The sequence below is a fragment of the Bactrocera dorsalis genome, chromosome 4, assembly GCF_023373825.1.
Source record: "Bactrocera dorsalis isolate Fly_Bdor chromosome 4, ASM2337382v1, whole genome shotgun sequence".
NCBI classification, from domain to species: Eukaryota; Metazoa; Arthropoda; class Insecta; order Diptera; family Tephritidae; genus Bactrocera; species Bactrocera dorsalis.
In genome coordinates, this window is record NC_064306.1 from 54,713,458 (window position 1) to 54,739,595 (window position 26,138).

Consider the following 26,138-nt stretch of genomic DNA (forward strand, 5'->3'; position numbering starts at 1 on the left):
GCTTTCAATCAGTTCAACTGCCTTAGCTTAACTAGTTTTTAAGTTATGCTCATTCCAGCACTAGGTTGGAGAAGTACTCCCATATAACCGAATTTTATATGAGACTGCCTCATTCCATTTATAATTTTTGATAGTAAAAAGGGCTGCCCAACATTGTGCCTACATTGTCTGTCTGTGAATATTAAGATAAGCTAAATAAATGCAAACTTATTTAAATGTCCACCGAATTGTATCCCAATTTAGTTTAAAATTTCCAAAATGAAACTTTTTTTTAAATAAAAGTAGAAGAAAACATAAATTTGTATTGTAACATTTTTATCGTATATAAATACGATTTCTAAACCTTATTTCGTTGCCTTAGAAAGCATTTTTATGGTTATTTCTAGTTGATTGTTGTTGCGCCACTGCTGATAAGTGTCTCCTGCACTTATCTAACAATTACATGCCAAGAATCATACGCCTACAAACGAAGTAAGGAGCTAGAAAGGACGAAAAGCGAAAGACGACGAATAAACAGGCCTTTAAAAGCTGTTGACATTTAAATGTTTCATGCAATTGCTACTCGCTTACTCGCAACTGAATGACTGTTGTATGAACACACATATAATAGGCGGAAGTAAAATATTGAAAATCAGATAAGCGGCTAAATTACTTCAACAACCGTGAATTGCCTATCGACAATGTCGTAAGACAGTCAGCTACTGATGGCAAGATTGGTGGCATGAATGACTCCGTCTCGAATTTAGGTGCTGAGTGGTGGTAGGCTGTGTAGGCTGCGTTGTTTATTGTATTTAGAGAAAATGCCGTTATTGTAGTGAGTTTTTAATAGATACGATTTTCTTCTGTGTGCACTTGTAATATTCCGTTATCTCTTAAGTTGTCTTTTATGTGCCTTGATTTTTATTGTTAATGACAGAGTTTTGTTATTTGTTTTTAAATTGGTGTATGAATATCTTGGTATCTTTGTTTGATCTCAGTGAAATTAACGGTTAGTTTAAATAATATATGTATTATACCAGTTTATTTAGTACTGAGCTCTCTCCCCTGTTTGTTGTTGTGAGTCCTTATCATAGCGCAATTGCCAAGACTTTACTTTCAACTTGGAAGAAATTTACTATTAGGTCTGACTTCGTGAGGGTTTTTCTAAATTTGTACGTATATTTTATAAAAGCGTGTGTAATAATATTACTGAAGACATCTGAATATATAATATAACATTTTCAAATCTTTCTGACAATTTGTCGATTCCATACCAAAAGAACTGCCACGACCCAATTTTTGATATTTTGTTGTGATGTGAATCGCTTTCCAGTGCGGGCGTACTGCATACGTAGGTTGTCTTATATTATATTTCGGGATTTGACAACCATAGTATTGATGTTTGATGTTATACATACTCAGAACGTTTTGACATACGGCCGCTGTTTGTATTGATTACAGTAACTTGAAATATTCATCTCAAACAATAAATGGATTAAGCAGTGTATCTATGAACCTAATTCAGCGATGAAACTCCAACAAGGATAAGTGTTTATTGATGGTATGGTGAGTTCAATGGAGGTAACATCGCCTGATCTTCTGGTGACCTATCGTGAGATAGAGACAACTATAGATATTAGTGAGACCAGCATGCACACAATATTTCCTGGAGCTTTCAGTGTAAAAATATTTGTTCACGATGGAGCCCACACAATTTGTCGATCGCTTACAAAAGGGGCTAGTGTCGACTGGTCGGAAGAAGTGTTGAAAAATACGATACCGATGCTTCAAACGCGTCCATGAAATCGTGAAGTAAAGATTGGTCGACTGTATGAGTGTTTCAAGATGAGCCGGATCCAACAAAAGTTGGTAGCGCATGACTCGCTTCCATTCAAATGGTTGCTTGTTTTTTTGGAACCACTTATCTTAAGTATCTCAACCATACCACTAGAGCAACGCTGAACAGTAAATTCTGAGTGATACACAATCATTTGTTTGCCAGTTGTATTTCAAGAAATTAGGGAAACCAACCACCGAAAAGGGATCACTATTTACCAGGACAATGCAATTTTTGAGCACTCAAGCCCTTAATTTGATGAGTTATCCACTGTATAATCCTGACGTACCGAATGGCTTCTTTTTATTCAGAACGCATGTTTTGGAGATCCCTCAATCAGAGTGACAAAAATGATTCGAAAATTGATGCAAACGCATGCGAAAGGATATACATGTAGATCTCAATGGAGAATATTTTAAAAAGCAATTTTCGATGAGGTGGGAACTTTCCTGGTGCTATTTACCAATTATATTTTAAGGTTTCGCAACATGAGGTTGAGCCTTACCTTGATAAAAAATTATAAAAAAAATAAAAAAAAATGATCTTCTTGCAAATTTCTGATATTTCAGCAATCGTTCACTTCAATGAGTTTTTGCTGGTAGCATTACCCATTAATGGTTTCTTCAGGTTTTATGAGTTCAATTCCTTTGATTTTTCTGAATAAAGAGTATTACTTTTTGAATATTCCGTTGATTTAACTGGTAGGTATGTTTCACATATTAATTTTTGCATTTAGGGTTGCCGTAGTGGATCTATTTTTGACTTCTATTTGCTTAACCAGCATTTCTGATATTCGAAATCCTCCTTAAATGTTTTTTGGCTTCAATTTAAATCTGCTTCTTTTATGAAATTGTCTTCAGTTTATATGGTACCCAAGCTCCTTGCTTTAGAATGTATCCGCTAGCCCTTAAACGCTTTGAATTTTTAGCTTAAGTGACTTCCAATGATTGTACGAGCTCTTATTGTCATCGCTTAATGCTCCCAGTTCCTCATCTTCAAAATTTGTTTTCCGCCCAGTAGATTCTTCCTTTTCGAACCGAATTCCCCAATTTTAGATCGTGCGAACGACTTTTGGCATTTTTGTTTAACCATAAACTTCTACCAAAATACCATGACTTTTGGCCGGGACTTAGGTTAGGTTACGTAAATTTGCTAATTTTTCTAAAGGCCATGAATAACCTTATTTGGACAGCTAAAAAAACTGCTTATTTCGGATAAAAACACCATCGGACATCTACGAAGCGCCAAGAGCCAGTCAATAATTCGCCGGGTACGTACAAAGTATGACAACCAATATTCAAAAGTTAGTAGGTGAAGAAAAAAGTGTCAAAACTTTTTTAGAACATCTTCCTCTCTGCAACTTTATTGAATTGCGAGCTGCAAAATCGTTAGCCTCGCCGCGTTAGTGAGTGGGTCCAGTTAGCGTGCAGTTAGGAGACCTATCCTAGCGGCCATCTGAACCTTGTTTAGTGCCAATAATCCCATAAACCTTTTCCACTCTATGCCAGGGTGCACGAAGACACGACTTAAACGACACTACAGTGGTCTGGCAATCGAAAACAATAGTTGATTGAGATTTTACGACTGAAGACTGCCCCTTCAACTTTTCCCTTGAGCTTCGATTCATCCATGCAAAACCTCACTACGCCTCTTCACCAGCGACTCAAGCAACAAATAATAGTTTTCTATCAAAGACGAAAAGCAAGTACTAAAAATAGTACATCAGTTAATATGTAGTATTTTTATACCCTCAACGACACCTTTCACTTGTTTATGACTATTATCAATTTCCTTACAAAATCTTATTAATTTTGTCAAATTTCCTCAATGTATCGTCGTTGAAATTTTTGTCTTCACTAGTGGCATAGAAAACGCAATCACAGCCAACAAGCCGTCGTCAAGAGGCATGCAAGCACCACATAATGACTTAAGATGCTTGCAGGTATACCTTTTTAGTTGTCTCCTTTTCAAGTGGTTTTCCTGTTTGTCGCTTACAGCTCTGCACCTTCTCGCTTTCCTTTCACCGGCGAATTGTGCAAAAAGCTCAGTGTGTGCAAGCCTAAACGGATTACACATTCATTTCCATTGTAGGCGAAAGGCAAAGCAGACAACTCAATATATTTCGCATTAATATGAGTGGATACTTCAAAATATTGGAACATGAATACATGTATGATTGTATGTATAGATACGTGTGTATATGAGAACTTATCTCAGAAGAAGTACCATTTGTGGAGGTCCTTATTTTTTAAGTGTTTGGCTGTTGAATATCTTACATTTTTGCAGGTGCAAAAAAAAAAATATTATCAGTCAACGATTATTCAGTGAAATTTTAACTTTTCATTGCATTATATATTGTATCTTCGTGATATATCATTCAATTAGCATTTTACTTTCAACAGTATTCATGACTTGGGGTTTCTGTTAAGAAAAATAATTTCGAGACTCATTTTTACAATCTCTTCTTACAAATTTTACTCGCTAGCAGTGCTCAAAGTCAGCGGACGTCTGATTTAAGCTTCTACCTTGGATTCATAAGCTTTCTTTGGGCCTCTTCTTCCAATCCAGCATCCTTATACTGATTTCTAAGCCTATTATAATTTATCCTTTAGAAGATATTCAGCAATGCATTCGACGCATCCAAATAAAGGACGATCCATTTTATTACATACTATTTTCAATAGCTTTTCTTTGATAGAACACTCCAGAGTCGTGTCAAGCTGTCATGTTATTTTTGTTCAGTATTGTTTAGCATTTCATTATAAAATGCCTTACGCCTGAACAACGTTTCCAAATCATTCAACTTTATTACGAAAACTGACGTTTTGTATTTCGCGCTCTTCATTCAACTTATGATCAACATAATCCTACTGAGCGTACTGTTTAAAAACTATCACTGGTTTTGAGACCCAGGATTCATTATTGTATAATATTCAATCGAATAAACCAGGTCCAGCACGCAGTGATGAAAATATAGCAGCCGTAGCTGAGAGTGCACACGAAGGTCGTGGAGCGTCGATTCGGCGCCGTTCGTAGCAACTCGGACTGACAAAAATACAGTTTGTGCAAGAACTGAAGCCGCTCGACCTTCCCCAGTGACATCGCTGCTACAGATTCTTGAAAAGTTCCTAGAAGATTCAACGTTTTCGAGCCAAATTTGGTTAAGCGATGGATCCCATTTCTGGCTCAATGGGTATGTAAACAAGCAAGATTGCCGCATTTGGAAGAAGAGGGTTCTACAAGAGTATGCTCCGGTCTTGAAACCTTCTGTTATTCGCCGCATCTCTTCGCAGAATTTTCGAGTATTACCCCTGTCGGCCAGCTTGTCAAGCCCTTCGTACTCTCGCATTTCGGTCCCTCTCTTTTTTGTCGGCAAATACATCTCGCTCCCCTTTTCAGCTCTCTGTATACGTATCATATCTCGCACGTATTGGGTGCGATTGTAACGGTTGTACTCAAGGAGCTTACTCGTATAATGACGTCCCACAGTTCCATTATACTGAGTTGTATAATTCGAGTAGAAAATCTTCCTTGTGTTCGTTGACGTACGGTTGTTGCTGCACAGAGGCGGGTGTATATCTTGACTACAAGAAGCGTACGCACTACTAAAATACTGGAGACGTGATCTGGTTGGTGGCTCTACGATCCAGAGACAGCCAGGAAGCTTGGTGGATTTTTTTATGCTGGAATCTAGTACTACAGATAATCATATTTCGAGCCCGGCAAAGCCGATCAACCTCAACCCATTTGGGGATGCTTCATCGTGGAGGCTAAACATACCGACAGTAGTGCCAAAAATACGTTCTTTGCCCACTCTAACGTTAAAGTCGTCAAGCTCGATTTTGACATCTTGGCGGGGGCAGCTCTCATAGGTGCGCTCCAAGCGCTTGTAAAAGACATCTTTACTTTTACAAGGACATCAAGCAACTGGACAGCGGAACGGATATTACAGGTGCATGCCCATAAATTGTAATCCTTAGTGCAATTGCCGTGGACGTCATCAAAAGGGGGGTTTCTAATCCGAGGCTGTTGTCTCCTTCTCATTTTCTTTCCTAAACCCAGCCCACAACCCTGAGAAGGGAATGTTTCGCTCACTAAGCTCGCCTTCATTCGAATGTTTTTTGGCTACTCAGGAGATACTTGGTCTAAAGCCGGAAGTCGTGAGCTGCTTGAGCCATATGTAAAATAATCGCTTCGTTTTTCTTCCAAGTGAATGGCGCTCAGACAACTTTTCTCACTTGTGTGAACTTCTACACATGGCTCCATTCTCGATAAGTTTTTACTGATTCTTAAAAACATCATCAACAGATGTCACCTCATAGTAGCTTAAAAGTTTATTTGTAAAAGCTTCATGTGCACAACAATGCTTACACCCTATAAGCTTTGCGAGCTTTTTTTGTCAACTATTAACCAAAGTATCAAACGAAAAACTTTGGGAAGCTTTCATATACTAGTAAAAAAGCGCACCTTGTTAACTGCCATATAAGTTAGTAATAATGAAGAACTTGCCACGTGCAGGTGAGTGTTTTGAATCCCAAAGGCCAATAACTTACACTTTTGAAATCAGATGCATTTCACACGCGTTGCTGGTGGCTGCCGGTGCAGTTGACGCACGGACGCAGTGACAACTTTTCAACGACTCACAAGTGGCAAATAGAATACAGTTAACGAGCAAACAAGCCGAGCCGGGATTCAAACTGATTAACTGATGGATACGCTATGTGATTTGAGCTCATGATAGCCGTGATTAGTTGCTAAGCTGTTGGCAGCTTTGACAAATGCAAGCGTTGATTGAAGCGGCTTGCACGTGTGTGTGTAAAGTGATGTGACAAGTGAAAGTGGAGTGGCATGAACACAAAATCCTCAGGTGTTTACGCGTCTAACAAACTAATCTACATACATTTGTGTGTATGTGTAAGTGCATGAGCTCTGATGATAGTCGTCAGCCTTAACCCTCATATGTCAATCAAGGCTTGATGGATTTTGAAATAAAAGGAAAATAATTATGGATTTCAGTTGAAGTTTAAATGTTTAATTGTGGGTGCATACATATATAACTGTACATAAAATAAGAGTTTCACCGTCAACGCTGCAAAATATTCTTGCCACAGTGCCATAAGTATCCATTTATTTCCAACGAGAAGCCGTAATAAAATTCATAACCGCTCGCCATGCATTAACCATAAAATATTATTAAAGAGCCAAGCTTCAAAAACACATACACAACTACATGTGCGTGTGTGTGGGTGTCTGTGTATATGCAACAGCAACTGTATAATTGACAGCGGAATACGAAACGTGTCATTGTGCTAATTGTATTTCTTTGATTTTTGCCGGCTGCATAACGGGAAATCAATGCATCAGTCCACGTGCTGTATTCAAATATCCTAACATACATATACATATGTATGTGTTTGGGCACGTGTTTGTGCATGTGCATGTGTTTGTGTGAGAATAGTGCATGCAATGCAGCAAGGATGCGGCAACTACTCGGTCAGGCGCGGCGTTGTCCATGACCCTCAACGTAAGCTACACGGGCGTTTGCCGCTGTATTTGCGCTTGTAAGTGCAACGGTAACTATAACGGTAATAAGAAAGCTTATTGTGGCTGTATAAATTTCTGACAAAAAACTCGTGCAACCAATGCAACCGAAAGACAACTGCAACGGTGTTGGTGAAAGTAAAAAAAAATGTTTTGTTTCATTTGTTGTTGCTGGCCTGCTTTGCTACTTTTCTGCTGCTTCTTTTGTGCTTTGATTTAACTCATGTGGCAAGCAACCATTGTTTTAGCTGAGGTGCGATTGTGGTTTTTAGGTGTTAACACATATACATATGTACAGGGTGATTTTTTAAGAGCTTGATAACTTTTTAAAAAAAAAAAAACGCATAAAATTTGCAAAATCTCATCGGTTCTTTATTTGAAACGTTAGATTGGTTCATGACATTTACTTTTTGAAGATAATTTCATTTAAATGTTGACCGCGGCTGCGTCTTAGGTGGTCCATTCGGAAAGTCCAATTTTGGGCAACTTTTTCGAGCATTTCGGCCGGAATAGCCCGAATTTCTTCGGAAATGTTGTCTTCCAAAGCTGGAATAGTTGCTGGCTTATTTCTGTAGACTTTAGACTTGACGTAGCCCCACAAAAAATAGTCTAAAGGCGTTAAATCGCATGATCTTGGTGGCCAACTTACGGGTCCATTTCTTGAGATGAATTGTTGTCCGAAGTTTCCCCTCAAAATGGCCATAGAATCGCGAGCTGTGTGGCATGTAGCGCCATCTTGTTGAAACCACATGTCAACCAAGTTCAGTTCTTCCATTTTTGGCAACAAAAAGTTTGTTAGCATCGAACGATAGCGATCGCCATTCACCGTAACGTTGCGTCCAACAGCATCTTTGAAAAAATACGGTCCAATGATTCCACCAGCGTACAAACCACACCAAACAGTGCATTTTTCGGGATGCATGGGCAGTTCTTGAACGGCTTCTGGTTGCTCTTCACCCCAAATGCGGCAATTTTGCTTATTTACGTAGCCATTCAACCAGAAATGAGCCTCATCGCTGAACAAAATTTGTCGATAAAACACATTTCGAACCGAACACTGATTTTGGTAATAAAATTCAATGATTTGCAAGCGTTGCTCGTTAGTAAGTCTATTCATGATGAAATGTCAAAGCATACTGAGCATCTTTCTCTTTGACACCATGTCTGAAATCCCACGTGATCTGTCAAATACTAATGCATGAAAATCCTAACCTCAAAAAAAATCACCCTTTATTTGTATTGGAATAGTTGCAAATCCATATAAACGTATGTGCATTGACCCACTAGGACTTTTATTCGATTAAATTAATTATAGTTTTTGTTCGGGGTAACAGGGTAAATCAAGTTTGCCACGTAGTTTGTGGCACCTAGAAGTGAATGCCGGAAAAAATATACTCAGAAAATTTATATTATATGTTAACGATCAGCGTAACGAGCTGAGCCTATTTAGACATCTCTGTATGTTTGACAGTCTGTCTGTCTATATGTAGTTTTTTTTTAATTTTTGAAGATATCGATTTTGCCCATGTTTTCTTCTCCTAACGAAGCTGCTCTTTTCTTGGAAGCTCTTATATCGAGCCAGTATAGCATATAGCTGTCATGCAAACTGAACGGTTGTAAGGAAAAATTGTTCATTTAATGAGATATCTTCACGAAATTTGATATGAATTATTATCCAAGCTAATAGTGTAATCTCCAAATATATTGTTCAAATCCAGCCAATACAGCATATAACTGCTATACAAGCTGACCGTTCAAGATTTTAATATTATTTTTTGATGATTAGCTTTTTCAAATGATGACCATTCGACTCAGTTGGTCGATCCTTTGAGTCCAATTTTCATCTACAGCTTATCAACGTAGACAAGCGATTTAAATAACCCCCAAGAAAATTGTCCAGCGTGGTTCAATTGCCCCATCTTGGAGGTCACGCCATAGAGCGTTGGCTGTCTGGCAGGTAGTGTGGTCTTGTTAAAACTAAAGTCCGTTCACATCATCATTATATTATTCAGGCACGAAAAAGTCTTTAATCATGGCTGAAAGTATGGAACAACGTTTCCCTCTGCTAATAGAGACAGTGACCTTTTACGGTTGTAACGGCGTCTCAACAATGGCTTGGATATTATTATCACTCCCAAATGCCACAATTTTGTTTATTAAGCGGATACACGGGTTTCTTCGGGTGAAAAAAGCTTTTTCTCAACAATTTTTTTTGACGTAAAAAATGAAATATTTTATTGCATTTTTTTATTGTTAAATACATACACTATTAACTAAGAAACTCTGAAATGAAACTCGGCCATTTCGACACCATTTCCGGTGACCCCTCGGAAAAAATGATATAAATTGAAAACAAAAATACCTGTTTTAGTTAGAACTTTACCGTAGAACTTAGACGAAGGAAAAACAAGAAAGTTGGATTTTAGGCAGACATTTTTACAAGAAAATGAAAATTTCCGATTTTTTTTTCAAAGAGTTGTAATTGAAAAAATATATACATACATATTTCATTCAAAGATTGGTTGAGTAGATCTCGGGGAAATCTTGCCAACCGACTTCAAAATAAGAAAACCCTGTAAAAAAACCCCTGCTTAGGGTACCGTCTCAGTTTAAAATTTTCGAGAACTTGATTTTTTTTGTTTCGTTATGGGATAGTATAAGCAGCAATTCTTTAAAATTTTTAAGTCTAAGTTCATTAAAACGGTCGCTGCAGCGTTTCTTGTATAATATAAAGAGATTTTTTAATTTTTCTCAGAATTGTGGTACTTAAAACGGTTTCCACTCTCAAAAGAAGAGTTTTGAAGATATCTAGTTTCAATTTGGAGAGCACATGTTTAACGTCATTCGCTATCGCGCTATGGAAGCTTCTCTTTTTTTTGAAATCATCCTATTTTTTCTGCGAAAAACTGTCGAAACTTAGCCTCGAGCGCACATGTTCTCTACGATGTATCTCCGAAACTATTACTCGAATCAAAAAATTCTATATTTTGGAACCCGTAAACCTTAAACTAGCTAGCGAAAATGAGCTTAATGGCTTAAAAACGTTTTCTTGTAAAAATATGGATCGGTGGCCTTGTCGGTTTGGACGAACATAAAACATATTTGATAGACGTTTGGGCTGGATTCTAACCAAGATCTTCTAAAAAATTTATGCGCATATGTAGCTCAAATTTTTGCGTGCGATGGTGGCTGTTTTCTTCGATACTCTACTTTAGTATAGCGATGCAAATGGCGCGCCAAGCTCAGTATAAATCAAGTAACAGCTGTCGAAAGTTCTAAGTATTACCTTTTTGAAAACCACATGTCTAAAAGAACGCCCGTTATATTTACTAAAATTCAATCGAAATAGAAAACTTTATTTATTTTAAATATTTTCTATTTAATAATGTAAGTTATAATTTTACTGCGCAAGTTTATCTCCTTGTTCTTAGTAAAAGTCCTTGTCTGAAGTTTTTTTGCTAGGACGGCGTTGATTGCAGCAAATGTATTGTGGCATTGGTTTCAGATGAGATATATTCGAAATAATTTATACTAGTCAATAACTTCTTGATCTACCTATGTCCACTTATGTTTTTTCCTGGTCAGTTGGGTTATCCTGCCAGACGCAAATTATCGAATTTGTATGGCGAAAGGTATGGTAGAGACATGCAAGCACTTCATCAACATCTCAACAGTCATACTTTCGGTAAATCAAGAGGCATATCCGCAATTGCTATTAGCAGCTTCAGCAATTTTATGATATGTTCAAAGCGCTTTTTCGATTTCTGTAGGTCTTTAAGAGCAATACAAAAGAGTTTAAGGAATCTCAGCGTACGGGTTTTCTAAGTTGTTCTAATTTCCTCGTACGTTAGATTATTTCTAAACTTTTAATACCTTGCCATACATTATTTTACAGAATTTACAATGCATACAACGTGGAAGAGACTCAAATGAAATTAATGAGCTTCTCAAAAAACTTACTATTACTAGATTTTTTGTTTACCGGAACTTGATAGTTTTTGTTTTCAAATGTCTGCAGGTGATGGTAGAAGAAAAAGTGATCTTCCTCCAACCAATTCTGCCACAAAAACCGTTCGTGAACGCATTGACAGAGGTCCTCTAAGAAAAAAGAAAAATATGTCAAAAAATACAGATATAACGACCAAATCAATATCAAAACTTATTCAAGATGATCTCCACATGAAAGCCTACCGTCGATCAACTGGTTATTTTCTGACAACACGCTTGAAATAAATTAGGCTAAACAGTTCTAATTGATACCTGTTTGACAGCCATAAAAGTTTTCGTTTCACAGAAGAAAACTGAGAACTGTCAGATACTTAAAGAATGTTAATCCAACGTGATCACCATCAAACTGTATTGAGTTGGTGGAGAGTCTTTTGTAAAAGCGTTACGTCACTTCACTTATATATAAAAAAAAAGGATTAAAATGTAGGTACAAGTGTAAGAGCAGAATTTCTTCGATAAAGCGGTAAATCCGTTAAACATTACTCCCTTTAAAGGGGGTCAATGGATCTTCCAGCCTCTGAAAGTCCAGATTTGAATTCATAACTACAGTTTGTACTCAGAGTTGGAGAACATGGCCTGTTGAATATCTCACATATATTTGGAAAGTCTCAAAAACTTCTCAAGAATCTCAAGAAACTGTGAATAAGAAAAAAAACGTTTTTTTCGCTTGGTACTTTAGTTTCTTAGACATCCATTAGAAAGTCTCTACAAGAATGAGGTCTAAATAGAGGATGGTCCCTCGTTTACAGTTTTCTATTCTATTATGAGATAGAAATATTCAAATTCAGTCATATTTTTCCAATATGTTTTCCGTTGTATGTACAGATTTCTTACAGGGTACTGTATTGTGCACTCAAGCCCACATATTGTGCACAGTTACCCTTGCCAGAACAAGCAACACAACACTGAAATATTGCACACACCAAGCTTTTGCAGCACGTTTTCATAAAATAAAGATAAGTGTGTGTGTATGTGTTTGCCCGTAGAAACAATGCTGAGTATTGGCGCAATAATATATACCTCGTATAAGAAAGAAAGTTCAGGCGGCCATTGTCTGCATTTCAAGTAGTTCTACAAAGTTAAGTAAAATGAACTATTTAGTGCTTTATTATTCTTTACTAATATTTTATTGATTTTTTAAGTTTATAAATATTGTATTAAAATTTTAAAAACAAATTTTCTTTTTTACAAGCATTTCTTCAAATAGTATCTCTATTTTGAATAGTGGAAATGAGAGCAAATACCTTTCTGATGTTCTTAAGATATCAATTTAAATATTTCAAAAAAAAACTCATAAAAAATATTTTTTTTATTATTTTCTTCAATTTTTAAAATTTTATAAGAAGAAGCTTGATTGGAACGATATTGAGATATTCAAATGCATAATATTGGCTAAAGAAGGAAAATTTTCAAATTTTCCTCAGACGGTGATAAACCGAATAATTTTCTATAAATTTTGCATATTTGTCCATTTATAGCTATTCTAATTACAGTTAATTTACATAAATATAACATTACCTTGTGCATCCCTCTATTCAACCTAATAACTTATTAACTACACAAAAACAGTATTTCTAAATAGAAACTGAGTATGTACAACCCTAATTAAGTCCATAAATACCTCTCACATTTCCAATTTTCTTTATTTTTCATCAAAAATTTCTATAATCACCTCATTAACCGAGCAGATAAGCGTGTCGCAATGACTTCATGGACCCAAAAGACGCAAATTTCGCTGCGAATTTACAACCAGCAAAATTGCTTACTATTACACACACACAAATACACAGTTACACTTGTATACTTATGTATATTTCATACTTTAGTTCCACTCATTTGAAAGTGTGTCAATGTGCCAATTTATTACTTCTCACTTTTCAACGTTTGCTTGTCATGCGATATTTAAATTTCGCACACACAACACTGTGCAACAGGTGCTGCGTTCAAGGTTACCGTTATGAACAAAATTGTATACATGCGTTGCTATGTATGTGTGAGTGTACAGGTTCATTAGTGTTTGACTAGTTTGTAAGCGTTTGTTTGCGCAGTTCCGCTGCGTTGCGTTGAAATGTAATTATAACTGTTGCATACTTTTAGGCGCGAATTCAAATATGATTTTACAGCGCTTAGTTGGTGTTAGTTAGATTTGGCCTTCGAAGTAATGGCATTATAAACAGCTTTTTACTTTTTGGTGGAAATTTTAAAGTTAATGCTTTAGAATGTGAAATAAGAGAAAGAATATTGAATGAAGAAATTAATAAAAATAACTAAAAAATTAAGAAGCGAAAATATGAAGTGGTAGGCGGCTAAAGTAATAAAAACGTTAATATAAAAATACTAAGTATTAATTTTGGAAACTATTGTTTGGAATTAAAAAAAATGTATGTTTTAATAATATGAACTTTTGATCAAATTTGACTAGGACTAAGCCCATATAAACAGCGCGCTGCAAACGAATCGATAAAGTAGTTCTAAATTAGTTTCACCTTTGGCATGTTCGTGTGAAGTTTGATCTATATATTTCAATTAGTGTCTGTTCGGCAGCTGTTGGACTCTCAAAAACGGGTCAAATATGATATAGAGCGTCATAAAATTATTTGAACGGGTCTTTATATTTAGTAGACGACAAGCAGTATCGGTTTCAAAAGCACAAGCCTTAGAGCAAAGGCTATTTCTGGCGATATTATGGTCGTTAACATATGAGTATAAGTTTATATGATAAAACTCTCTGTAATTTGTTGCTATTGCTTTTGAATTACTGGTGATAAGTGATGAAAGATATAAGGAATTGTGTTTCTTACCGATAAAAAAAATAAAACAATTTAACAATTTTACGAAAGAGCAGATGTCGTCTGCTGAAGTTGTCCCCAACTGTGGCGCGATTTGCCAGGCAAGTCAGAGAGCTCAGGGAGAGTCAATGTCGGCGTCAAGATTGCACAAAGAAACCTGAAAATAGCAGGCTGAAGGCTAGAGCGCTTACAAAAAAACCTGTTTTTAAGTTATAAGCATCATACGGCTCGATTAGGGTTCGCCAAAAATATGAATAATTCACCACATATGTTTCTTTGAAGAAAGCTACTTTGTCCGATGAAGCTAAAATTAATCGATTGGATCAAGTGGGTGCGCATGGACATGGGTTGACAAACAGGTTGGTGAAAAGGATCCCAACATATGCTAAACAACGAAATTTGGAGGTAGATCAGTGATGGTTTGGGGCTGAAAGTGAAAATGAGCTGAAAGTATTATACTTCGGCGGATCGTTGGTGTAATGTGTGTCACAGATTAAATTGATATTCTGGAGGACTCATATTTTCCATATCACGATTAAGATTCGATCATGGATAAGGAGATATTTTCATGCAGGATACCAATCCCAGACATACCGAAAAATTACCAAATCATCATTTGTGGATAATGGAATCAAACTCCTCCACTGATTAAGGGAAATATTGGTATTTTCGTGAACATTTTTGTCCTTTAATGTATAAATATACGTACATATATACCATTTTATAAATAATCTTCTATTTTGGGTTTGTCTCCTTTGATACATGCTTTCTATAAAAAAAATCGGATGTGAAACCAACACGAAAGTTTTCCAGTTGAATTAAAAAGAATTGAGTGTGTGGCAGGTCAATTGAAAAGGCCCCGGTCTACAATAATAAAATTAATTTTTCAGCAAAATGACGTTTTTTATTCAACATAGTTCCCTTCGAGGGTAATACACTGACTATAGCGACTCTACAACTTTTCAGAATCAATTTTGTAATACGATTTGCCTTTTGCTTCAAAATAGGCCTCAGTTTCGGCGATCATTCGTCATTCGACGAAACTTTTTTCCCAGCGAGCATTCTTTTGAGATCTGAGAACAGAAAATAGTCGCTAGGGCCCGTATCTGGAGAATACGGTTAATGCGGAAGTAATCCGAATCCCAATTCATGGATTTTTGCCATTGTTTTTGCTCACATGTGATACGGTGCATTGGCTTGGTGACACATGATTTTAGTTTTCTTCAAATGCGACCGTTTTTCGTCGATTTCTTTTTTCAAGCGGTCCATTAACGCTGTGTAATAGTTGCAGTTGATAGTTTTTCCTTTTTCAAGATAGTCTATAAAACTTATTTCATACACATCCCAAAATTCAGACCCCATAAAAGTAAGCTTATCGCCACTCACTTTGTGCAGAGCTTTCTCAAGGCCAAATATTCGTGAATGATATGATGTGATACCTTCAGTTGATATCTTTAGAGTGCCTCCTATCTCGAGCAGTTTGACCTTATGATCATCCAAAATAATATTGTGAACTTTTTTGACATTTTCATAGGTAACAACATCTTTTGGGCGACCACTGCGTTTGACGTCTTCGGCGTTCAATTCGATGCTCGTCTAAATCTAGCATGCCAATCCTTGATGGTTGATTTTCCTTGAGCATTGTCCGTAAACTCATAGCCAAGTTAAGTTTTTGATTCAACTTATGTATATCAAAGTGATATAATTCACAAACTAATGATCCGACATCTGTCAAATTTATACACGCGTTTTTTGAAGGTTAGGGATAACTTAAAATTATATGAACTCTATACATTGTACAGATAGACGGAGAGACAGTCGGACATGGATAAATCGGCTCAGCTTGTCATATTTGATAGGATCTCCGAGGTTTCGGGGTGTTTCAAACTTCGTCGTCATTGTTTTGCTCTCCAAAAAAAGTTTTTTTGTTTTCAATAAAGACTTGTAAGAATCCTAATTAAAATTTATTTTGGTATTTTGTATTAAAGTCCTCAATTTAACTGAGTTAACATGAAAGTGGTATATTCCTGACCAAAATCTGACAATTAACTTATCATACATATGTAAACACGTAAAATAACCATAAAAATAAGAAAAAAGACAGTCGGCTGACCAGATGGGTTTGTCCAGGGATAGATACTTATAGTTTTATTTAGTTTCTGTGTAAAGCTGCCCGCTACACAGCGCGACTTAGCATCTTATCACTTTTGCCACAGTTCAATGTACAACTGCGCTGCCTTCTTTCTATCTTCATTCAGTGGCTAATCCAATATTTACAAGCCCGTTGTTTATTTGCATTAACGCTCGTGCGCTGAGCGCGACTTTAACTTTGGCAGCGATAAGCGATTGACACTAGACGCCGACAAGCTATTCAATCACAATCCATCGGGTATGTAAGCAATGCAAATCGATGGAATGCAGCATCGGTTCAGAACAATTGTCTATATTTAATGAGTATTTATTTCTGGAATAATGGCGTTTTAAAAATAGGCAACTGATAGTGCCAGAGCAAATAATTTGCTTAAACTGAGACGAAATTTATTGCGTTACTGCATTCAAACATCAGCGAGTAAATAATGAAGTAATTGTAATTACTGAAATAAGTACTTAGGTACTTGTTTACATACTTTACTATAAAACGCATTTTGTCTCATTATTATCATTATTAGTGTCTCGATGAGTACTGAGGTAATTATTATGAGCAAATATTATCAGCTAAATAAAGTTTGTGGCAGAACATTATGGAAAGTTTGTGAGCACACGCCAAAACAACTGCGTCGCTGTGAGAAAATTGATACTTGAAAAAGGCATTTCTAGACAATATAAGGTGGCGACTAAGTAAAGAAGCAGCAGAACTGCTTTAAAATAACTGAAAGTTATTTGCTAATAATACTTTCTTACTCTTAAAGACGGTTACCTTATGTTTTTTCTCTCTTTGATTTATACGGGTTGCTTGTTCGATTCATCACTCTTCAATGTGATTATAAAATAAAAATCAACCTCCTGTCTATCCGTAACGTTGTAATTAGCAATGTCGTCACTTCATATATTTCAACTCGCATTTTCCTTTTCCTTTTTTACACCCGTAATATTTACCTGAATATTATATAATATTGTACGACATACTTTTATCACATATGTATAAAAAAAGAAAGTCCGATCTGAGCGACTTTTTAGTTGACTGTGATAACTTATCAAACTAATTGAGTTTACAACACAACAATAAATATACATAACTGTACACGTGTACATACTTGTACATGTGTACGAATTCATATCGCCATATTATGAATGAACGCCTCTTGTTTTGAGTAATTGCACATACTACATACACAACATACATACAAGTTTACTGTGCATTGTATGCACTTTTTCAACTGTCAACAAACTGTAATTGAGACTGAATAAGCAAATAATCGTAATTTTTAATACAAAAAATATACGGTTATACATGTAAGATAACTTTCAGTGCAGTCGAGACTCAATATTAACTTATCGGAGCGGATTGTAAGAGTTTGGTATAAATAAAAAATTGAGAGAGTCATTATTGAGGTGGGGTTTGCTTCGAACAATATTTGCTTCAGACAATATTTAGTATATAGGCTAGAAGTGTCTCCAATTTATCCGTGTAACAGTGAATATAAAGGGATTACCTTCACGTAACCGTGTTTTATCTCAACCGTAGGGTCGAGAATATATTCATTCGGTACACAATTAATAAAACTGTCGTCCAGTTATATCCACTTTTTAGAGAAATTTATTTATTTATTTATTTACAACAGTTTACACAGCAATAAATTACAGCATAAACTTTAAAATGACACTAGCTGCAAGGCTTTCAGTCTTAGAGAAATTTAGCAGACATATTCTAAGCTGCATTAAGGTATTTGAGTTATCTGTTGTGAAATTATATTTGTAAGCTGAGGAGTTAGAACCGATGAGGGGCTCAAGCCGTAATGAGGGAGCCAGAACTATTAGTCATTTGCAAAACCATTAAGGGAGACCAGGAGTTCCAGTCAGAAGAGAGAAACAGATAAGAGCGCATCGATTTGTATCAGTTATCTTAATCATTTTTTACACCAGTTATTTCTTTAGAAGTGTATTTTTGTAAATAAAAATTGTATATCCCTCCCATCCAAATTGTCGTAATGAATTAAGGTAAAGTTAATAACATCAAAATTGTCATAAGTTGCTCAGATGTCTTATAGTTTTTATCAATATTTGTCAAATCCCACCTTGCAGTGCCTTTAACGCGAATTGAGTGGATAATTTTGAAGGAAAAAAGTTTTCTGAAAAATTTGATGTTGTTGTATAATAACTGTCCGAATGGTCTAATTTCACTCAATATTCCCTCAGATTGTCCAATATAATATTATCTTAAATTTAGTGAGATAACTTCAATTTATCCATATGTACTCAGTTCCATGAGTAAAGTACCGAAACAATTTTATCAATATTTTACATCAGATTGCATTATTGTCTGAAATATATTTTGAGTTACCTTTTTATATAAAGCCTGCTATAAGCAAAGTTTCTGTTATTCGGCACTGATGGATTTGAATTATACATATGTTCAGATGCTGATCATGTTTATTTCGCTATATTCGATAAGTTCGATTTATCTTCTGCAAAATTAACGAACCTGACTTTAAAATAGTAGCATATGGGAAAGAAACATGGTTGTAGCGGCCTCATTTTTAAACTGTATCATAAAGTTAAGTGAAAAAATGTTATATACCAAAATTGGTTAAATTTGGTCGAGAGGTTGCTGAGTTACTTTATGTCTATTAAAGGATTATATACAGTTAGAATGGCGAAAAAAACGAATTTTTCAGAATTTTTCCTCAGGAAGCTTTTAAATTTATGGATCCAAAATTGAATATATATTATGGTATAAGCAAAATGCGAGTTTTTTGATAAAATAGCGGTTTCTCAAAAAAAAAAATCGATTTTTGACCAAAATTTAGGCTTTAAATTGTTTATAAAAAAAACATCGATGCTAAAAATATGTATTATATAAAACTATATTTAAGAAGCTCGTGTTAAAATTTGAAACCAATCAGTTTAGTCGTTTTCGAGTGACCAACATTACTCGACTATGAAAACACCATTTTGAGAAAAATACGTTTAAAATTAGACCTTGTACTTCGAAGCACTCTGAAACGCCTTTAAATTTGCTTGTAACTTCAAAAATCTTCACCGGAACGATATGAAATTTTTTGTCTGTATTCTTAAACATATTTACATTAAGAAAAAAAATCGATTTTTTGAAAATTCAAACTTTATAAGGGGTTAAGCAAGTTTTGAATGGAAGGGTGAAACATTAGTGTGCTTTAGAAGTAGGGGTAGCAATAAATTTTTTGTTGCAATTTTAGCAAAAATATAGAAAAAGAAATTATAAAAACTCCTCAGTATTACGGTTATTACCGAATGGTGTCGAAAAATATGTTGTTTCCTTCCAGAAAATAAATTTTACAAACTTTTTTCTCTTATACGAAGCAGGTTCCAATATCTACAATGGACTACTGTACAGCCATAGTGAGTAAAAATTAATAAGTTTGCCCTATGAAGTATATTACTCATGTAACTTTATAATTTGTGCTAAAATGTGTATTTCTTTAGCAACAATTTTTTCACTAATAAAAAAAAACTCCACTTGTGATATATTGCACGTGAGTGTAAAAATCAGCTGTGGTGTCATATGCATATAGTATATGCTTATGTTTCATATTTAAATGTGTATGTGCAACATCACATGTTCAGAAGGTGCATGTGTGCCGGCGCGCACGTTTACTGCACGATTGCAACATACGCATACATACACACAAACAAACATGAATTTATATATATATTTTTATGTATTTCTAATTTCTTTCTTACGCGATTCGATTTTTATGAATTTATTTGAGCAACGCTGTGCTATTTTTAGCCGCTCACGCTGCTGAGCACACGCTGTCACTGTTCCATATGTAATTTAATATGAAATGTAGTCTTACCGTCCCTAAGTGGGCAACACGTGTTTGTTGCAGTTTGCGCTCGTGTTTGCTTAACTTCTTTGGAGTTTTACGTAACAGGCTGCAAAATACATACATATGTACGTATATGGCTCTAAACTCAAGTGGTTGGTTTTTGTCAAATTTTAGAAAGTATTGTTTGTACTCGAATTTTTTTTTTTATTTCCGCTTTATGTATAATTTTCGCGTTAGTCTTAGTCCCCTAAGGAAGCCGAAGCCGATGCTAAAAGCAGTTATGTAAGTTCTACCTAGAATGCCTTTTCCGCTTATAACTTCAATAAGTCATTTCCAGTGAACTCTCAATCGCTTTTCGAATTGGATAACTTTTGTAAAGTAATCTAAGAAAGAGTTGACAAGTCAGTCCTTAATTTTTCGTGTTTCGAGCTGGCTTCGAGATTATATCCAACTCTCTTGAGGGGCAACCAAACAAATTTGAAAATGTGTTGCTGCTAAAAATCGCAAAAATGTAGTCCTAGCACTCATGTAGATGACATACACTTCTTGGATTTACTTCAGCTTTTCTATAATTCGTAAATACTTTTTCCACTCATGGATATTTCTCACTGCAAATTCGACAGACTTTGTAGTAATACTTTTTAGAAATAATTGTGATCTTTATAAATAAATTCACTTGGTTAAAAGGAATTTGTAAATCAATGCGGAAAAGTCTTCTACTACATTCTAATAATACCTGTAATTCTATCGTATATTCAGACTCAGAATATAAATCATAGTACAATGCATATGATTTAGATTTTCAACATTTTCATAAATCGAAATTGTTCAATTTGGTCGAGAGGTTGCTGAGTTGCTATGGCACTTCACATACAGAAGAGTCTATTAAAAGTAGTGGTAGTTTTTGGTGCAATCTTCCCAAATATACCCAAAAATAAATTATAAAAAGTCCTTAGTAAAACATTTTCAAATCACAACCCCTGTGTAGCGATTTGGAAAAAAAGCATCTCTCGTGGTACACTAACTCTGTTCTATTCTGATAATCGGAGTCGCTTAGAAGTTCTTAGTTTTATTCACTGTTACACTAGAAAGGAATTTTTCAAACCTTAATATTTCATTTTATTTTACAACAACACATTGTAAGCAAAATTTTCCATAAATCTTCCAAGATATGTCTTACATCTCGGATATCGATTTTAATTTATTAAAATACCCAATAATTAAGCTTTATGCTTAACAAATAAGTCAGTGTAATATAAACGCCTTTTGAATTAGAGTAGTTCGTAAAAATATTCTAATTTGTTTTGGGAATGCATCAGCAGTGCATACGAGTATATCTGTCCAACATAGCCTCTTACACAGTACGAGTATCAGCTGAGTACAAAAACAAATGACGCCTATTCGATTGCGCTGAGAGTTGATAGCGTTATGGCGCTCTCGCTTATCGCTAACAATAGATTAGGGTTACCAGGTGTGTAATAGGATAGAAAATTATAGTGCAAATAATTACCATATTTTGCATATAATTTTTTATTATTTGAGAGGGTTTGATATTTTTGTATAAAAAAGACTTATCTTTAGGTCTATAAATATTAGGGTGGGACAAAAGAAAACAAAACAAGAGCCAAAAACAAACAATAATTCAAGGTTTCAAATGAACTTATATACAGAAAAAAAATTTCCTTACTATGAAAAATTTTAAGCTTTATTTCAAAAGACGGTGATGAAGTTTGAAGTTAAAAATTCATTAAAATATGATAAACTCATTAAAAATATCTTAGCTTTAAAAAATTTTATATACGAACTAAAAAAATTTTGATCTAAAAAAAAATTTTGAAGAAAAAAAATTTTTAACTAAAAATTTGTGAACTCAAAATTTTTCACCTACAATTTTTTTAACTCAAATTTTTTTAAACACAATTTTTTTTCAACCAAAAAGTTTGAACTAAAATTTTTTTCTAACTAAACATTTTTTTACTAAAAACTTTTTTAACTAAATTAACTTAAATTTTTTTAACGAAATTTTGTTTCAACTAATCCGCAATGTAAAAATTCTTTCTTGAAGGGTTAACCATTTATGATATTTTTTAATGAAATTAATTTTTCTTACATTTATATGGGAAAACTTGTGTTCACGGTCACTTTTCAACACCTAAAATTGTTTTCTTGCAAGGATAGTCGTTCCCCTCTTTACAATTTTTTTAAACATTAAATTCGACAGACTAATTATTGGGTCACCCTAATGCCAGTAAATAAATTTTTAATATAATTTTGGGTTTCGTTTTGCTATTTATACATTTTTGATTAAATAAAAAAGAATTATTGCAATAAATTTATATTTTTCGACAGCTTTAGATTAGCAAAATCTTCAATGTAGTTGGCAACTCTGTCATACAAACTGAATCAAAGTGTCCACTACAACAGTTTAGTGCTCTGTTTTTCTTTTTATTTCTTATATTTCAATTTTTTTTTTGTTTTATTTTTTGTGTTTTTTTGGTTTTGCTCAGTCATCCACTGTCCGCTGACTGTTGTTATCAGCAGTAATGAGAATCTCGCTCGCAAACAATATTCAATCACTGCGCAGCGTATTTGTGGACGCGCCGCTAAGCACTTTGTCTGTCCAATTCAGTTTATGCACGAATTTTCAACGCGCACGTGGTGTTCTTACGGCCGAAATTTCAAATTTTTAATTTTTCGTCTGCGAGTTCGTTTTTATAGCGTTAATAAATTAAAAATTAAAAATATTTGTATAAAATAAATTAATATAAATAAGAATTTCAGCGCACATAAAAAAAAACCAAAAAAATTGTGTAAGTGACTGGTGCAGTGTGAAAGTGTTAAAACTTTGATAGGTAATAAAAAAGATTTAATATAAAGTTCATAAAGATTTGGTTGCACACAAAAATAAAAATAAACAAAGAGTAATAGAGACAAAAATAAAAAAAATAAAATTTAATAGAAATAAAAAAAAAATAAATAAAATGTAATAGCAATAAAAATAAACACCGATTCCGCGTAGTCGCCGTGCATAGTTGCGATCGTTGCAGTGCTATTTTTAAAAAAAATTTTACAACTCGTGAAAATTCTGTTGGCGCCTTTTATACACTTTTGTTGTTGTTGTTTTACATTTATATTTATTTCGATTTTTTTAAGTCACACTGCTGCAGTGAAAAGCGCTATTTTTGATTTGTGTTTTTCTTTGTTGAAAATTGTCTCGCTTTTTTACATTGTTGTACCACATTCGACCGCCAACGCGTGCTGGTTGACACCAACGCCAAAAGTAAACACCAAAAAAATAATAATATTTTTTGCGCGCCTTTATCTAAAGCATCTAAACTAGCAATGCATGCTTAATGTTTTCCAATACATATCTAGTTAATAAGTATTTTGATGAAGTGCGAAAAATCGCTTGTAATGATACTAGTGTGATGGTAACTAGATTTGCACTAGTTGTGTTGTAGGCATTTAAATATTGAATTTATGAATTAGTTAGGAATTCATAATCATATTAATAATAGTATTTCTTGTTAGCTCAGAAATATCGTTTGGCTTTTATTTATTTTATTTTTATTTTTTTTTTTTTAATTTTTTTTTTTTTTTTTAATTTTTTTTAATTTTTTTCGTTTATAATCTATAGTCATCAATTTGCTTCTTCAATTGGGTCAAATACATATTTTATTAAAACAAATCATGTCTAGCTGTCAATTAGAAAATCAGCACAACTCTTATCAGTTAGTTCGTGCTGAAATCGAGACTCGAAATTTTTTGCAATTTCATACAAATTCGAATATGATTTCTTTTATTTATTTTTGTATTCTAATTAGAACGAATGTAATTAAATAAATAACAAAAAAATTAGCTAGTATTTTCCATTATTTACTTTTTGTTCTACCGATGCTTGTTTGTACCACATTAAGCTAACCAAGTTAGATAATAAAGGGTGATTTTTTAAGAGCTTGATAACTTTTTTTTAAAAAAAAACGCATAAAATTTGCAAAATCTCATCGGTTCTTTATTTGAAACGTTAGATTGGTTCATGACATTTACTTTTTGAAGATAACTTCATTTAAATGTTGACCGCGGCTGCGTCTTAGGTGGTCCATTCGGAAAGTCCAATTTTAGGCAACTTTTTCGAGCATTTCGGCCGGAATAGCCCGAATTTCTTCGGAAATGTTGTCTTCCAAAGCTGGAATAGTTGCTGGCTTATTTCTGTAGACTTTAGACTTGACGTAGCCCCACAAAAAATAGTCTAAAGGCGTTAAATCGCATGATCTTGGTGGCCAACTTACGGGTCCATTTCTTGAGATGAATTGTTGTCCGAAGTTTTCCCTCAAAATGGCCATAGAATCGCGAGCTGTGTGGCATGTAGCGCCATCTTGTTGAAACCACATGTCAACCAAGTTCAGTTCTTCCATTTTTGGCAACAAAAAGTTTGTTAGCATCGAACGATAGCGATCGCCATTCACCGTAACGTTGCGTCCAACAGCATCTTTGAAAAAATACGGTCCAATGATTCCACCAGCGTACAAACCACACCAAACAGTGCATTTTTCGGGATGCATGGGCAGTTCTTGAACGGCTTCTGGTTGCTCTTCACCCCAAATGCGGCAATTTTGCTTATTTACGTAGCCATTCAACCAGAAATGAGCCTCATCGCTGAACAAAACACGCGCGCGAAACACATTTCGAACCGAACACTGATTTTGGTAATAAAATTCAATGATTTGCAAGCGTTGCTCGTTAGTAAGTCTATTCATGATGAAATGTCAAAGCATACTGAGCATCTTTCTCTTTGACACCATGTCTGAAATCCCACGTGATCTGTCAAATACTAATGCATGAAAATCCTAACCTCAAAAAAATCACCCGTTAGGTTCTCAATAGCCTAATAATCAACGTGATCGAATTGATGGTCCAATTCGAATCCTGATCAAGCTTAAACTAACTTGTGGAAACAATTCATTTACTTTGATTAAATTTTACACATGTACTCCTTAGCTATCTAAGAAGGTTGGGTAATTAAAACCAGACTACATACTGACCTAATAATTTCAGCTTCAGACACCAATTTAGCACCAGTCTCAAATTTGACAAAATAAAGAAAAATACGTGTAGGTTCAAAGTAATTGAGGGGTAAATTTGGGTCATAACTATGCCCAGCTCCCATATATTGATTATACTCACAACTGCCAGAGAGAATAAAATGTATGAGGAATCTACTTCAGTCTTCGATGTGGCTTGAGTCTCTTCTATCGTATAAAAATGGTGTCCCCGGAGCGGTCTTTTGAGCTTGGTGAACAGCCAGAAGTCGCACGGCGCCAGATCAGGTGAATACGGTGGTTGCGGAACGATATGGGTTGAGCTTTTGGCGAAATGATCACGAATTACGAGGACACTAGGGGATGGTGCATTATCGTGGTGTAAAAACCAAGAATTGTCGTTCCACAATTCCGACCTTTTTAGGCGGATAGCGTTACGCAAATGACGCATAACGTTCAAATAATATTCCTTGTTGACTGTTTGACCGCTTGAAAGGTATTCATAATGCACAACACCACGATAAGCGAAGAAAACAGTCACCGTGACCTTGATTTTTGAGCGACTTTGACGCGATTTTTTTGGATTCGGCTCTCTTTTGGCACGATATTCACTCGATTGATCGTAAGCATAGATCCAAGTCTCATCGCCAGTTATAATGCATTTCATGACACCCTGGTAGTCGGAAAGCATCGATTCACACACTTCAACGCGACGCCTTTTTTCAAAAAAATTCAGATGATTGTTTTTTTTTTGTTGGTAGTACTGCCAATAATTCTCCAAATCCTTCGACGCGCGCAGTTTAAATTCAAACTAGTCCCTTAGATTTTGAATTACCTATCGGAAATTTGAACATGTTATTTTTCCTCAAGATATAGCATATACTTTTTGCTTTTGTTAAGATATCTTCGAAATATTCGGTGAAGATATTATGCAAAGCCACACCACAATTTTTGAAGAAATTTTTCAAATCGGGTT

The 26,138-nt window shown here is 34.9% G+C and overlaps 1 protein-coding gene across 5 annotated transcripts in view; it reads left to right on the forward strand.

Annotated features, from left to right (window-relative positions):
- The window catches only part of LOC105228832 (uncharacterized), a 117,334-nt gene that overhangs the window by 49,783 nt on the left and 41,413 nt on the right, over positions 1-26,138 (forward strand). The window contains exon 1 of one of the 5 annotated variants that reach the window (XM_049454207.1): positions 22,634-22,975. The exons of 1 other annotated variant lie outside the window; for it this stretch is intronic. The gene's annotated coding sequence lies outside the window, so the exon portion shown is untranslated. Of the gene's footprint in view, positions 1-22,633; positions 22,976-23,081; positions 23,404-26,138 lie in introns of those variants that run through there. 3 more of the 5 variants (XM_049454211.1, XM_049454212.1, XM_049454208.1) reach the window with 3 other exon arrangements.